The sequence below is a fragment of the Rousettus aegyptiacus genome, unplaced genomic scaffold, assembly GCF_014176215.1.
Source record: "Rousettus aegyptiacus isolate mRouAeg1 unplaced genomic scaffold, mRouAeg1.p scaffold_m13_p_15, whole genome shotgun sequence".
Lineage (NCBI taxonomy): Eukaryota > Metazoa > Chordata > Mammalia > Chiroptera > Pteropodidae > Rousettus > Rousettus aegyptiacus.
The window spans coordinates 35,795,300-35,811,825 of NW_023416290.1; the positions used below are offsets into that span (position 1 = coordinate 35,795,300).

Consider the following 16,526-nt stretch of genomic DNA (forward strand, 5'->3'; position numbering starts at 1 on the left):
GCTGACAGCTGAGGGCTGCCTGCTAGCAGCCCACTCAACAGCTGAGAAAATAAATTCTTCAGACTTGAAAGGGGATTTGGAGAACTCATCACAGTGTCTACAGAAACAGAATCTGGGTAACTTATTTATTGGAATGTACTGTAAGAATATTGTGTTCACAGAATCAACAGGAGGGCTGAGGAATTAGGCTCAGAAAATAGCCCTGGAGCTGAGCAGCAGGAAAAACATGCCAAGGTCACACTACAGGAACAATCTGCCTTGCTGCTGCAGATACCACAAGCTACTTTCACCATCCAATGAACTCTCAACCCTGCTGCTGCCATATTGAATAATGTCCTTGCACTATTGTGTGAGATGCTAAGTAATGATGTGAGCATCCGACTGGCCAATTTGGGTCACATGTCCACCCCCCCAGCTTCTGCGATGGCAGGGGGTGTCCTGCTTACCATCCAGTCTTTCACAAATGAAATTCTCCTTAAAAATAAAAAAGGTTTATTAGGGTCTGGTGTTAGGGACAACATTAAGAGCCGGTGACTCTCTAAACGCTCCTCATGGTTTGCATTAATTCTCTTCCATGGCTCCCAACAAATGTGATCATGAAACGGGGTGGAGAAAATTATGTATGATCACAGAAGATCTAATTTTTTCAAATATGACATTCAAAGAGCAATGGGTAACCCTCTAAAAACCCCAAGAGCAGGAATGAATCTAATTATGTAGATACTTTACCCAAACACAAGGTGACTTCTAATGCAAAGCTAAGTGTCTTTCATGTGTGAAGTTTACTTTCTGTGGCTATAGGACCAGCCTTGCTGTATTTTATATCTGAGAAAGAATAAGCAGACCACTCCTTCAAATGAGAGATGATATTCATCTCATGTTTATTCTTAGGTTTATGGACTGATGTAGTATATCGACAAAGAATATAACATTTTAATATATGGGATATTTTACCGATAAATGAATTTGGAGGCACGAAATAGCAAAGGAGTACAGGAGCTTTTTCAGGATAGGTCTTACTGGGTAGCTGTGACCTGGCGGAGTCACCAGGCTTTGCAGGTTCATAGTCCTACAGATTCAGAAATTTATTTTGTTCTCTTTTTATCTACCCATCCTTACATTATCTATGCATCCATCTAAACATCCATTTGACAAATGTTTATTAAGCATCTAGTATGTGTCATGCATCGTAGTTGGTACTGGGAATGCAATAGTAAACAAGAGAGTCAGGGTTGTTACTCTGTGTAGCTTACATGCTACTGGTAAGAAGGGCAAAAAAAAAACAAGTAGACAAATTAATGTGCAACTTTTCATCTGCAAGGAAGGAAACCAATAAGAGGCTGAAGTCGAAACTAAAGGGTGGGAAGAATATAACTTCGATAGGGTGGTAGGAATTTGTTCTTGCTAAATAAAACCAGTTTATAAGCCAAACTGCATCTCTCCAAGGATGAGGGGTTCAAATTTTTTTAAAAACTACTTTTAGAAAAGCAAGTCTTTTTCATTTTCCATGTTCCAATGATGTAGAACAAATGTCTCATAAATATTGAAGGTACCCGTGTCTCCTAAAGGCATTTGAGTTTTGAATCCTAGACTAGAGTCTTCTAATCAGATTGTCTGCCACCTGCATTAGAAAACAGAAGGTTGCTTGATCGATTTGGAATTAGAACATAAGGTAGACATTGCTGTACTGTAAGACAGTGTTCTTGAAATGTCAAGGCTACTTGTGGGCTGTGAAACCAACCCCAAAATGTTGTTTACTATTGTTATTATTTTTAATAAAAGAGACTAGAAGAGAAATAACCAGAGTACATGACACATAGACTGGTTGCTAACTGCTTTGTGAAATTTTTGCTTGTTATATGTATGTGAGAAGACATATGTTCGAAATTCAAATCTATTTCTTACAGTGGGACATAGAAATTCTACTTTTTTTCCAAAAAGAGATGGAACTATGCAAAAAATGTATGAGTAAATGTGATATTAAGAGCACAACATGTCTATGCTGCAGAAATACACATAATTTTGAGAAGCAGAGTGACACAGAGGGCAGACTTAGAAGTCAAACGCACCTCAGTTCAAACCCTAGCTCTGCCCTTGTTGGCCGAGTAGAATAGTTAGGCACACTACTATGATAACAGTAGCTAACATTTATGAGCACTTACTCTGCCAAATGCCATATATGGATTATTCGCCTGAATTTTTAAGTTAGGCACCATCAGTTCCATTTTTCAGATGAAGACAATTTGGCCCAAAAAAGTTAAGAATCTTACTCAAGATCACATGACTGGCATGTGGAGAGCCGGGAACAGACCCGTCATGTGTTTCTGCTACCCTTAATAAATTATCAAGCCTAGATGTATTAATATATCAAACAGTAGGGAGTATTCTTGTAGCCAGCGTGCTTGGCTCTCTCTACATGCAGGCACATGGTCCCTGACCTACCTGCAACCCTGCCCAGGTTTAGTCTCTAACAGAAAATTCTGATAGGAATCTTGGCATGGTAAAACTGGAAGCACGACAGTGATATTTGAGCACGGTAGTCTGTCTACTCCTGCTAAAGCTTCTTCTCGATGTAAACTAATTCTAGTAATTATGAACTTCTAGGGCCTCCATCCATTGGTTACCTTTCTATCTCCTCAAATATTCCATTAAAACCAGGCTTGTGCTCTGCATCCAACCAAGGAAACCTATTCTACCCGTATCCCATCACTCTCTAGAGTTTGAGTTGCTGTAGAAGTCATTTTGTAACCGCACACAGACTTGATTTCTTTAAGATAGCTTTTTCTCTGATTCAAACAGGCTCTGCCTAGTATAATGGGATCATGACTCACTTACTTTTTCCACCCTTATCCTTCTACCTTTGCATGCCTGCTCCCTTAACCTTTAAACCTTAGGACATAAGGTTCCCAGCTAGTGTCAAATCTTTTAAGAATAAAGCCTCAGATCTATGGATCATGAGAACAATAAGTTTCGGTTAAACTAAGGATAACATTTGCCTTTACGTGTGTTTCAGCTCCAGACCCATGGAGGCAGAACAGCCCCACAGACCAGTTTTCCATGGGACCAGAAGAGATGATGCCATGGCTGATTCCAGAACTGGACACAATAATCAATAACCCCAGCCCTTTCCAATCAGTAGTGTTCACAATGGCAACTCCCTTAGTTTCCACGACTAAGGATTTTCCCCTATATATTTGTCCCCTTGAGATACCCGGGGAGCCAGGTTTTTGAGAGCAATAGCTCACCTGTGTCTCCAGGACTTGCAGCTCTCTAGAATAAACCCTTACTTTCTTTGCTGTAAAACCTGTACTCATCTCATTGACTTAAGTGTGCCCAGGCCAAAGGACTCCTTTTTGCTTAAGTAACAATTTCTTCTCTTTATCAAACATTAAATACTTTCACTCTTGCCTTCTGTTCTCTACATATATTCTGTGTGTGAAGAATTCATTCATTCTTTCAGCCTTTTATAGATAGCTCTAAGATCTATAACCTTAACTCTGACCTCTCTCTTGAGTTCCAACTCATTTCCCATGGTCCGATGAACATTTCTAAGTATACACGGGACTATTAAACTTTATATCTAATAGCATCTCCCTAAGCCTCTCCTTTCTTCTGTTCTATAGCCTATATTGATCCTATGTTTATAGTATGTGTCAGATACTTCTATTCAACAAAGCCTCAGAACAGAAATTTCTTTTCTTCATCTCTTCCCTCATTTAATCAGTCCTCAAATTCTGAAATTACCTCTTTCTATTTATTTTCATGGCCACCACACTCTCTCAGACCTTTATCTCCTTCTGCTTGGAGTAGCCCAAACCAATGGCCTTCAGGCTTTTTCTCCTTTAATCCAGTTGAAGAAGCCATTCCAAACATGGCCCTTTATTTATATCACAGTCTTTTAGGAAATACTCAAATTAAGAGATACTTCCCCTTTCTGGATCACCCCACACCTTAATCAAATTGCCCAGAGGCAAAAGTGAGCCGAGTTACATAAGCCTTATTGCCTACTAAATGCTAAGGCTGAAACACCTTTAGAGTTCACCCACAAGGTTTTGAGTGCTCTGCCTGAAGGTCTGAAACTTCTATTATCTGGGCAGCCTCAAGCTATTCATCTATTCATCTATCTGTTTATCTATCTATCTATCTATCTATCTCTCTGTTTATTGCAGGTTTTTAAAAGATTTATTTATTTTTATTATGGTGACATTAGTTAACAAAGTCCAATATGGTTCAGGTGTACAATTCGACAGTAAGGCATCCATACACTGCGTTGTGCGTTCGCCGTCCATAGTTACCTTTCTTTCTGTCACCACATATTTCACCCCTTTTCCCCCATCTACCTCCTCTTCTCCCCTCCCCCTGGGCATCCCCAAGCTTTAAGAAGACACTGTTTGCTCATGGTTTGCATCACAGTGGTTAGTCCTAGGACCTTGCAGCAGATTTTCTGACTATTCTTTCAGAGAGGGGAGAGAGGTGTTTTGCCCTTTGTATTTCTTTCCCTGGAGCAAAGCGTTGAGCCCTTGGTGAAATTTAATTACAAACTTTGTCTAATGCAGTTATGATCGCCACACTTAAAATTCCATGATAATTGTCGTATGCAGGAGAATTTCCAATAATTTGCATAGCTACTCCCCTGGAAAGGAGGCGTGCGGGCTGTACATGGTGACTTTCTTCCAGAGACTAGTATGGGAAGTTGGGGAAAGAGCACAGTGAAGACACCTGACAAACACTGCTTCGGGCTGGGGATCACTGTTAACATCAACGGTCAGAAATCACGTTCGTAGTATGTCCCCTTGATTGGATATGTGAAGTGGCACTTCACATCTGTGATCTTCTCCTCCTGTTGGAGCCGCCAGCCCCCGAAAGACACACGGACCACCGGAACTCAATGAGTTACAGGAAACACTATTCAGCCAGCTGGGTCTGCCAGGGGTATGCAGACCCCAAATTAAGCAGCCCCGAAATGTAGAGGTACAGGGTTTTTAAGCCCTAAATCCCATTCTTCATTCTGTCTAAACACAAAGGGCTATCTTTCTTCTATGCACTACCTGTCAACTCACAGGTCAGGTGCGTAAGCGGGGTTACAGAAGCAGAAAGCTTGTTTAGAATGTTATGTTCCTATAATTAAAGGCCTACATGCCTATAGCAATAGCAAACAGTAATTTCCAGTAAGAGTCAATTTTTCAGCCACCACACCCCAAAATCCATAATCCTAGTCTGTTCCTGAGAACAACATCAAACAAATTCCAATAGAGGCACAACCTGCAAAATAGCTGATAATACTCCTCAAAACTGTCAGACATTAAAAACAAGAAAAGCCAGAGAAACTGTCACAGAGTTGCCTAAGGAAACATGACAACTAAGTGTAATATGGTATCCTGGATGGGATCCTGCAATGAAACAGGACATTGGGTAGAAACTAAGGAAATCTGAATAGAATATGATATATTCGTGGTGGCTGAAAAATGACTGCTAGAAATTTATTACTTGCAGGAAATTACTGCCTGGCTATAGCCCATGGGAACGTGGCTATCGCTATGGGAACATAGGCTATCGCCCATAGGAACATAACATTCTAACAATAAGCTTTCTGCTTCTGTACCCTTGCTTGCACACCCTACCTGTGGGTCAACAGGTAGTGAATAGAAGAAAAATAGACCTTTGTGTTCAGACAGAATGAAGAATGGGATTTAGGGCTTAAAAACCCTGTACCCTCTACATTTCAGGGCTGCTTAATTTGGGTTCTGCATATCCCTGGCAGACCCAGGTGGCTGAATAAAGAGTGTGTTTCCTATAACTCACTGAGTTCTGGTGGTCTGTGTGTCTTTCGGGCGCTGGGGGCTACAACATATTGAGTTAGTAATAATGTCTTAATATTGCTTGGTTAATTGTAACACATGTACCATACTACTGTAACATGTTACTGGCCGAGCTGAGGTATACAGGAAATGTGTCCTAGCTGCTCAATTTTTCTGTAATCTAAAGATTTTTCTGTAATCTAAAACTTTTAAAAAATAGTCTATTTTCAAAAAAAATTAATTATGATTTTCGTTTCATTTTAGAAATAAGATTTAAGTTTATCCCCGTCCTGTTTCCCCACTAACTACGCTTGTGTCTATCCGCCCCTCATTTCTCAGTGCTCCTGCTCCCCAGCATATGCCATCGATTTCACTCAGATAAACTCTTATAAGAATTCTCTGCAGATTTGGGTGTTTCTTACCACGACAGGGAGATAGGGCTAGGTAATTGTAGTGCCCCTCGTGCTGTGGCAGCAGATGGTTGGAGCTTGCTGGGAATGGCAACAATATGTAGTGTGTACCAGAAGGGGTTCTATGGAAAGTAATCTTTCTGATCATACATTTCTAACTAGGGCAAGTCATGGTGAATAGTCATGCCTCAGGCCTGTAACTTCTTTAGTAAAAGGCCTATCTCTGCCTTCAGCCAGCCCAGTCTGTTGTTGTTGTGCTTCTAGGTTAACACACCTTTGAAACAGATGCTACCCTCAGGAGAGCACATAAACTTGTTAACTATACAATCCCTGCCTTGCTTTCTCTCATCATGTAATCTCCCTTACATTTCTTCTTTAATTTCAAATGCATAAAAACTGATAAACTGTCCTTCTCCAGAACATTTGAGATCCTGCTCCCAAAAATTGTCTTCAACTTTGGCTCAAATAAACCCTTAAAACATTCTCTACAGGTTAAGACATTCTGTTAAGGGTGGAAAATTTTCCAGTAAACCAGCATTAAGGATTTACTCTGCTTCTCTAATCTGCTTATTTGTTTGATGTTAACCAGGGTATGATTCTAGGCTTTATAAGCTGCCTCTTTTGGGAGCTCAGGACTGATCTCTTCTAACCCTGCATGGTAGAGAGTCAGTCGCCAGCGGCTAATAAAGGTTCACAATTCATCTCGATTGGCTCCATGGGCCTTAGATTTGATCAAACCACAACATTTGGAGGCCCCAGCGAGTTTTCTCCAAAGAAGGAGATCTCCTAAGACCCATGACCCTGGCCAACTTGGGCGAGGACCTGCCTTGTCCAGGGGACGGCCGCTGAGAGACGTTCCTCAGCCCTACACGCCAGGCAGACTTGCCCAGGAGAGCAGGTGGACAAAAGGTTCAATTCTGTAACAACTGGGCACGAGCCATCTGGAGCAGCTTCACTGGCGAGTCAGACTGCACTACAGGTATCCAGGTTTTTGGGTATCTGTCGGGGAACTAGTGGAAGGCTGGATGCAGCAATACTTCCCTAGTTCGGTCAAGGTCTGAGACGTCAGACTTGACAACAGGTTTTTGGGTACACTAGCGTTTTGTGTTCTGTATTGTGTCTATCTGTCCGGACTGGTTTTTGTCTGTCTATATTGTGTCTGTCTATCTGGATTGGTTGAATGTACTGTTTTCCTTAGGTCTAGCCTCCATGGCCCTGTCTGACTAGACTCTGGGTCAGCGACTGATCCTAGCCCTGGCTTATTTGGCTTTTGTGGGGAGTTTCCTTTTCTTGCCTGTTTTTACTAATATGGGTCAGGCTTCTTCCTCGAATCGTCCTACCCACCTTCAGTGCCTCCGTAACCACTTTAAGGATTTCAGGAGACGAGCCTGAGCCTACGGAGCTAGCGTCACTCCCTTTGACCTTCAGAGGGTCTGCCAGTTAGACTGGCCCACATTTGGAACAGGGTGGCCATCAGAGGGGTCACTCGACCTGCAAACAGCCTTTCAGGTACAGAATATTATCTACAGTGATCACAGGCTTCTTTTCAAATAGTACAGAAAGGTTTAAATTGGAATTTGTGGGCAGTGGGGATGCACCGAAGATTCTGATGGCAGTGGCTTCCATTTATTGTGCGCTTAGGGTGTCCCTAGCAGTGTGCTAGGTGCTTTGCGTTGCTGCGGCAGTTAACTTTTGACAACGTTCTTTCGTTCAGTGGTTCAGCACCTGTCATGTGCCTGCTGCATAGTGGTAGGGTGCTAGCTGTTTTTTATTCTTGTTTTTCAGATGAGAAAACTGAGAGAAACCACAGGGACTAATCTCTCCTTTGGAGACTAGGTTACTCATCAGCCACACTGGGATGACTGCGAGTCATACCGGCTGTGTACCCCTATTGTCCCCAAAGACCCTAATAATAGGAGGGCTGTGAATTTAGCCTTTGTCAGTTAGTCAGCCCCAGATATTAGAAAGAAACTGCAGAGGACGGAAGGGTTTGAAGGAAATAACCTGTCTGAGCTGGTCAAGATAGCCGGAAGAGTATTCAACAATAGAGATGAGGTAGATATGGCACAGACTAAGAAGATGACCAAGGTCCTGCTTGCAGCCATGCAAGGAGCCCAGCCAAAGGGACCGCCAGGAAAAGGCAGAGGCCGAGAACAGGCACCCAGGGCGAACAATGGACCCAGAAGAGTCGGGTTAGAGAAGGACCAATGAAGAATAAGGAAGAAATACTAGCCCCTCTTGAGGCAATTTGGCTGCCAAAGAAAGTGGCAATCATCCATTGCCCAGGGCACCAGAACTTGGGCTCTGAGATAGAACAAGGCAACTCCTTCACTGATCAGACAGCAAAGGAGGCTGCCTGAAAACCAGTGGGACCAATTGACATTCTGCCGGCCCTACTGCCCAGGGTGCTAATGGATACCCCTACCTACACTTCAGGAGAAATTGAACTATGCAACAAGCTGGGAGGCAAAGAAGAATCTGCTGGGTGGGTTAGGCTCCCGGATGGCCGCATTGTAGTACCTGTGGCCTTGAGCCGAGACTTTATAACCCAGGTTCACCAGAGCACTCACTAGGGAGGAACCAAGTTAACTGAACTGTTAAAAAGAGACTATTACATTCCGGGGGTGCAAAGAATGGCCAAGCAGACATCAGCCCGGTGCCACATTTGTGCACAAGTGAATCCAGGGCCCTTCAAGGAAATACAACGGGACGAGACTTCATGGACAAGCACCGGGGGAACATTGGAAGTTGGATTTCGCTGAGGTCAACCCGGGAACTTTTGGATTCAAGTACTTGCTTGAGTTCATTGTTCAGAATGGACTGAAGCCTTCCCCAAGCAGGAGACCGCTCAGGTAGTAGCAAAGAAATTAGTCTCAGAAATAGTGCCTCAATTTGGCCTGCCCATAACACTGGGGTCCAACAATGGCCCAGTTCATCACCCAGATCAGCCAATCTCTAGCAAAGGTATTAGGGATCAATTGGAAATTACATTTATAGGGCTCAGAGTTCAGGGCAAGTAGAAAAAATGAATAGAACCTTGAAAGAAACCTTAACTAAATTCAAGCTAGAAACAGGAGAAAACTGGGTAAGCCTCCTTCCCTTCGCCCTATTAAGGGCACAGTGCACCTCCTACTGTAAGGGATTCACACCCTATTGTAAGGTCATCATGCCTTATGAAATAATGTTTGGAAGACCCCTCCGTCTCCTCCCCAAGTTAGGGAAAGAAAAGCTAACAGAAGTTCATAATTTTTCGCTGCTTAAGTCTTTGCAAGCTCTCTCTCACAGCGGGAGACCCACCAACTGGTCTCTGCCACCAGAACAACTGCTCAGTATCCAGTCCAGCCACACAACCACGCTCCAGGCGATTGGATCTGGGTGAGAAAGGTACAGCCTGCTTCTCTTGAGCCCCGCTAGGACGGACCATTCGCTGTCATCCTCGCAATGGACACCGCGGTCAAGGTAGCTGGATGCCATCATTTTATTCACCATACCAGAATCAAGGCTGTGTATCCACCGCAGATATCAGAACAATGGACACTGCGTCGGACAGAGGACCCACTAAAAATAAGATTATCAACGGTCCAGTGTGGACCATCTTAATTCTCTCCGTCCTAAAGTAAGGGGGTCTTTGTATGGCTTTAGGTGAAACCTGACAGAATAGGAGAGGATTAGACCTACTGTTAACTACGAATGTCAAAAAAGGGTGCAGGCAGTGAAACTCATGGTTCTCAGAGCTCACTACCCATCCAGGTTGATGAATCAATTATTTGAATTCCCCTAGAAAACCAGTGGGGAATGTTAAGGGTGGAAAATTTTCCAGTAAACCGGCATTAAGTATTTACTCTGATTCTGTTAACCAGGGTGTGGTGGTCTGCTCAAGGATATGCTAATGGCCAACTTTTGATTTTGTAATCTGCTTACTTGTTTTGATGTTAACCAGGGTGTGGTAATCTGTTTACTTGTTGACCGGGAGGTGGTTCTAGGCTTTATAAACTGCCTCTAATGGACGCTCTGGACTGATCTCCTCTGACCCTGCCTGGAAGAGAGTCAGTCGCTGATTGGCTAATAAAGGCTCACAATTCATCTCAATTGGCTCTGTGGGTCTTAGATTTGAGCAAACCACAACAGTAAGAAAATAATCCTGCTAAGGAAGAGGCAAACCAAAGCTAGAGAGCCAAATCCTTCCCTTTCACCTGTTTTTTTATGGCCTTCAAGCTAAGAATAGTTTTTATGTTTTTACATGATTGAAGCAATAAAAATTGTGTCCATGACATGTGAAATTCAAATTTCAGTGTCCAGTGTCAGTTTTATCGAAATACAGCCACACTCATTTATTTATATATTTTCTTTGGATACTCTCCTGCTACAATGAGAGCTGACTAGTTGTGATCGAGTGAGATGCTATGGCTCATGAAGGCTAAAATATTTACTATTTGGTTCTTTATGGAAAAAGTGTGCTGACACTTGACCCAGACCAGCAGTCCCCAATCTTTTTGGCACCAGGGACCGTTGTTCCTATGAGAATCTAAGGCCTGATGATCTGAGGTGTTGCTGAGGCCGTGATGCTAGCCCTGGGGAGCGGCTCCAAATACAGGTGAAGCTTTGTGCTTGCTGGCAGGCTGCTCACTTCCTGCTGTGCATCGCATTTCCTAACAGGCCACTTACCCCTTACCAGTCTGCAGTCTGAAGGTTGGGGACCCTTGACCTAGACCATTAGTTTCTACTTTGGCTGCACATTGGAATTGTTTGGGAAACTTAAGAAACACTGATGGTATGGATGCCTAGTCTAAGAGATTCTGATTAATTGGTACCTAAATCGGCCCAAGTCAATTAGAATGTGCAGGCAAGTTCAACAACAGTTGATCTAGGCTAGTGTATCTCAAACTTTAATGTGATATGAAACACCATAGAGCTTGTTTAATTACAGGTTCTAATTTCGTAGTTCTGGGAACTGAGATTCTGCATTTTTAACAAGCTCTCAGGTGATGCCAAGGCTGCTGGTCTGAAGACCATACTTTGAATTACAAGAATTTATTCTAGCCCTTCCCAGAAAGGGAAAAACCATTTCCATATGTCTTTTCTCTTAAAGGTAGGTTAAAAGATGCCACAAATGCCACAAATATCACAGACTTCTTAAGCAACCTCAGTGGACCGGAAAGCTACCCTAGGAATGGCTTTGAATACCTGCCTTCACATCAATTTATTTTGCAGAGGCAACGAAAGAATAATTACAGCTTTCTCCTTTCACTCTCTCATTCCTTGGAGGAAGTTTTTGAGGAGTGTGTACAAAGCAATCCTCTGTTGGTTAACAGCCTTGAAGTTGTGTGTGGATTAACAATGAGTCCAAGGCCAGTGACTAGGGGAACGCTTCCCTGATTAGCTATGGTCGAACTTCAGGAATTAAAGAAGAGGAAGAGAATGTCCTTTGGGGCATGGAATGCTCTGGTATCTAAATCAGCCCAAGTCATTTGAAACCAATCCTTTTGGGTAAAATTGAAAAAAGAGACACTACCAAATCCGTGAAGACATTTTAACCCTAACTTCTCCACCCTCAATAATGTAGAATTTCAGAATCTTTTTATTTTATTGTTAAATTGGTGGGTATATCTTTTAAAACACTTTTGCCTGTCAATGACCTAGAGATTGCTGAGTGTTTATCACCCTAAACCTATTTATTAGTGGGATCTACTTAATCTTCTGAAATATAAATATGCATGAACCTTAAATTAAATATGTTTAAATGATAGTGATGATCCCTATGGGAAAAAGTTTCACTTCCTATTCCTTTGTCTCTGCAATGAAAAGCCACCTCTAGGAAATTATGTAATTGCATTCTCAATTTGCATAGGAGAAAAGTCTTCTTTCCCTAAGTGTTGGGGTCTGCTTTTGAGATGCAAATGACCTGACAGTGACTGAAACTTTGATGACTCAACCCTAGATGTCACTGTGCAACTGAAAGCCCACGCAGAATGCAGACCCAGGATGCCATCAAACTGTGATAGTTAATGGGATATAGGGAGGAGGGTGGCTTTTAGAGCTAAGGAATCTCAGCTGGATACACTTCTGGATTAGTGGGTATCCAATTAGGTGTCAGCCTCTTTATACGCATCCTGTACCCTCTCCCTTTCCCACCCCTATCTGCTCCTCTTAGAATTTCTTTAATCAGATAAAGAGAAATGATAGGAGAAATAGAAGTTTTAACATTTTTCTTTTTCTTTCTTTCTTTCTTTTTTTTTTTTTTAGAAGAGGCAACCCATGGTTGACCTCACAGACTGCAAGGACCTTGTCAATTTACAATCCCTTACTTATTTTTTATGCCCACAGCACCTGGTCTTCCTAGATGGTCTCCCATCCAAGTACTAACCAGGCCCAACCTTGCTTAGCTTCCAAGATCAGGCGGGATTGGGCTTGTTCAGGGTAGCATGGCTGTAGACTAACATTTTTCTATATAGTTTTATTGAGATAAAATTCACATACCATTAAATTCACCCATTTAGAATGTACCACCCAATAGCATTTAGTACATTTACAGAATTCTGCAATCATTGCCACTGTCTAATTTTAGAACATTCATTGCCCCCCAAAGAAACCTCGTGTCCATTAACAGTCACACCGCATTCCTCTCCTTTCTCCAGCCCCTGGCAACCACGAATCTACTTTCTGTCTATGGAATCGAAGAAGGTATTTGTAGCCAGAATCTTGGACACCGGTTTCAAAATGTAGGACCCTCAGCTGACTCTTTTGCTCCTTCACCTCTTTGGGCCCCAGTTTCCTCAGCTGCCAGAGGGGTGGTTCTCAGTCTTGGTTGCACGCTAAATTCAGTTGGGGAGCTTCGAGACAATACTGATGCTCAGGCCCCACCCCCAGAGATTCTAATTCACTAGATCTGGGGTGGGGCTCTGGCACTGGAAATTTTTTAAAGCTCTGTTAAGGCAGATTTACTCCAAAGGTTTGCTATCAAAAAGTGGCCCTGGGACTTGCTGAGCTTGTTAGAAAGGCGCGCTCCAGGCTCCTCCTCAGTGCCACTGAGTCAGCATCCGGGCATTAACAAGACCGCTGGTGGTTCTCCACACATCAGAGTTTGGGAAGTTCTGCGCCAATGCCCCCTCCAGCTCTCATACTCTGTAGCCTTGTGATCCCTGCTCTTGCCTTCAGGGCCACCACGTGATTTTAGTAATCAGTTCCCATAAACCAAAGTTGACCCCACACCAGAAAACTGGCTTTTAGTTTGCTTGCCGAACAGGATACAGAAATGCCATTGGCAAAGCCTCACAACAAGTTTGTTCAGTGATAGTTAATTACACAGTAATTTGGAAGAACATCAAGTCATTTTAGATTTGCTTTACCTACTGTCCAGAAGCAAAAAAAAAAAAAAAAAAATTAGTATTTAGGTCTCAACCTGTGAAACAGCCACAGAATTCACATTAAGCAGCTTAAAATTGGTTCTGCTCCCAAAGAGCATATTGGCGATGAATACGGCCCTTGAGTTACTTTACAAAGACAGCACCGCACATGTGCCACCCCTGTCCTCCAGCAGCGCCCAGAGCCAAAGTCTTGCCCCTCCCCCCAGAACCAAAAAATCCAGGCATGATCAGAACTTGAACACTGGAATCCTTGCAGAAGTGAAAGGCTCTGTTTTGCAGGAAGATCTGCGCTGAAGCCCCTTAAACAGCCAAGATCCAAGGTCCTCCAATAAAAGCGTCCGCTTCAAGCGCTTCCGCATACCTGTTCCCCCTAACTCCTTAAAACCACATACCTGTTCCCCCTAACTCCTTAAAACCCCCTACCTGTTCCCCCTAACTCCTTAAAACCCTCCCATTGAAAATCTGCAGGATTTGGGCTTTTGAGCTTTCCCTGTTCTCCTTGGGATGTACCAAAAACTCCTGGTTTTGTACCTTGTTAAGGAGTGAGGCTATGTTACCAATGCATTACTGTTGTTGACCTATTCAGTGACCATATGCTGAATATTTTCAAGTTTCAAAGCCCCCCTTCTCCCAGCAGGATCTGAGAGAGAGAGAGCCTACCAGTGACGGAGACCTCAGACCTGAGAGAGGCTGGGAGAAGGCAGGCACCTTAACACTTCATTTGGCGGTGCTCAGGACAGCAGCAGCCCTGGCACTTACCCCCAGGGTACCACATGCTCTGGAAAGCCTGCGCTGACATTGTAAACAGGGCCTTTTCTCCCTACCTGTCAATTTTAGGAAGTAGGTTATTGGATATACGGGTTTGACTCTTTCTCTTGGTCCTCATATCCATGAGGATGGCACTAAAAAGCTAATCGGTCAACAGACATGTACTGAAAATAATACCAAGGCTGGGGGACAAAGCCTCCAAGATCTGACCAATGAGCTAAAGCATCCATAAATGGGACTATTAGCAAACAATGCATGACAGAATATAGTTGAGAGGTCAGTTGGTGGTAAAATCGGCAAGGGCTGCAGAAATTCAGAAGAAGAGTAACCGGTGCCTGCTGACATAGGGTGGAGAAGCTGCACAGCAAAGACGGCTCATGGAGGGGGGTGAGGATGGTGCCCTTATGACTATTTATTACATAGAATACTATTTGTCACATTTACTATGATCCAGGCATTGGGCGAAACTCTTTCCATATATTATCTTATTTACTCTTCTCAACAACAGAAGGCAAGATATTTATTATCCCCTTTCTGTAGATCAGGGGTCCCCCCCAAAACCCAGGCCATGGCCAGTACCTGTCCGTAGCCTGTTAGGAACCAGGCTGCACGGCAGGAGGGGAGCGGTGGGCCAGTGAGCGAAGCTTCATTTGTATTTGCAGCCGCTCCCCAGCGCTAGCATCACTGCCTCAGCTCCACCGCAGATCATCAGGCTTTAGATTCTCATAGGAGCACCGGTCCCTGGTGCCAAAAAGGTTGGGGTTTGCTACTGTAGATGATGAGACAATGTCACAGAGAAGTTAACTTGCCAAAAGTCATCTCAAACCTGGTCTAAATGACTCCTAAGTCCATGTACTTCATTATACTATATTGAATATATAGTATAATATATAACATTCATTAGTGTGTGGCAGTAGGCAAGTTCCTAACACTTTACATATATTAACTCATTTAATCCTCAAGACTACCCTTTCTGGGAGTCCCATTATTCTCAAGTTCTAGGGAAAAAACTGGGCCACAGAGAAGTTAAGAAATTTGCGTGAGGTCTAGGGTTGCCAGATAAAATATAGGACACCTGATTAAATTTGAAAAATAACACATAATTGGCTAGAATAAATACTAATTGCATAGAATATCCTTATACTAAAAATTATTCATTGTTTATTGGACAAGTTTAAGTAGGTGTCCTGTTTGTACCTGTTTGTTTTTGCTAAAGCTGGCAATCCTACTGAGGTCCTTGTGCTGGCAGGTGATAAAGCAAGGTTTGAATCAGGTGATCAGACTTGGGCCCACATGCTTAACCACGGTATTCCAACCACGGCTGGAGATGTGAGTTGGCATTAATGCCTGCCTGTTTGGAGGAAGTGAGCAGACTTGCCTTCTTTTAGTTGGATTGACGGGGAGTGAGAAACTGCAGTGGACTTTTACACCCTTTCTCAGCTCACCTTCCTGCTCCCTGCTGCCGCTGCCGCTGTCCCCACCTGCTGGTGGTACAAAAGTTAAAGGAGCCGGGCAATGAGGTTCCCGCTTTTGGTAAAATGCTTGTTTCGGATGCCAGATACAGGAGGAAAAGGAAAACAGGAAAAATAGAAAGTTGGTATAGGATTCTGCAGACATTGCCACACTTACGCCTCCCTTTATAAATAAATTTCAGGCTCACCCAGTGGGGAAACGCATGTGCCTAGAGAGCAATCGCAGAAACATGTGGCAACACCAGAGGCTGCAGTTAGTTACCTCACTGTCTCATGGACCACACTACTGGCCAGGGAACTAGAACTCTCAAGCTGCCCTCCAAGAAGTCAACTGACATAGACACAGGCCCATCAGCCCTCTGGCCGTGTCTCTTAGGCCAGGAGGCCTGACATCTCCAGGGTAGATGTGGAGTCCAGCACCAACACCTAATGCTGAAGAAACCTGGCTCAGCATCATGAGCGGCAGGGGCGCCGCAGCTGCAGAAACAAACTTCCCCAGAGCCGAAGGGGGTGAGCATTTGTATAACCGAACATCAAGCAAATATAGAACCAATCTGAGAGCTTAATGGGACCAGTGTGGTACTCAGGAAGAGGCAATATGAATTAGCAATAAGAAGATAAGCAGAAGCAGATCAACTTCTCCCTGCTGTGGAGGAACAGGGATTTATAAAAGAATTCACTGATTGTAAAAGCACACACATGCACGTTTATATT

General features: G+C 43.4%; 1 pseudogene; it reads right to left on the bottom strand.

Moving 5' to 3' along the window:
- Positions 1-12,523: 12,523 nt before the first annotated feature.
- Positions 12,524-12,642, bottom strand: LOC118612354 (annotated as a pseudogene).
- Positions 12,643-16,526: the final 3,884 nt, after the last annotated feature.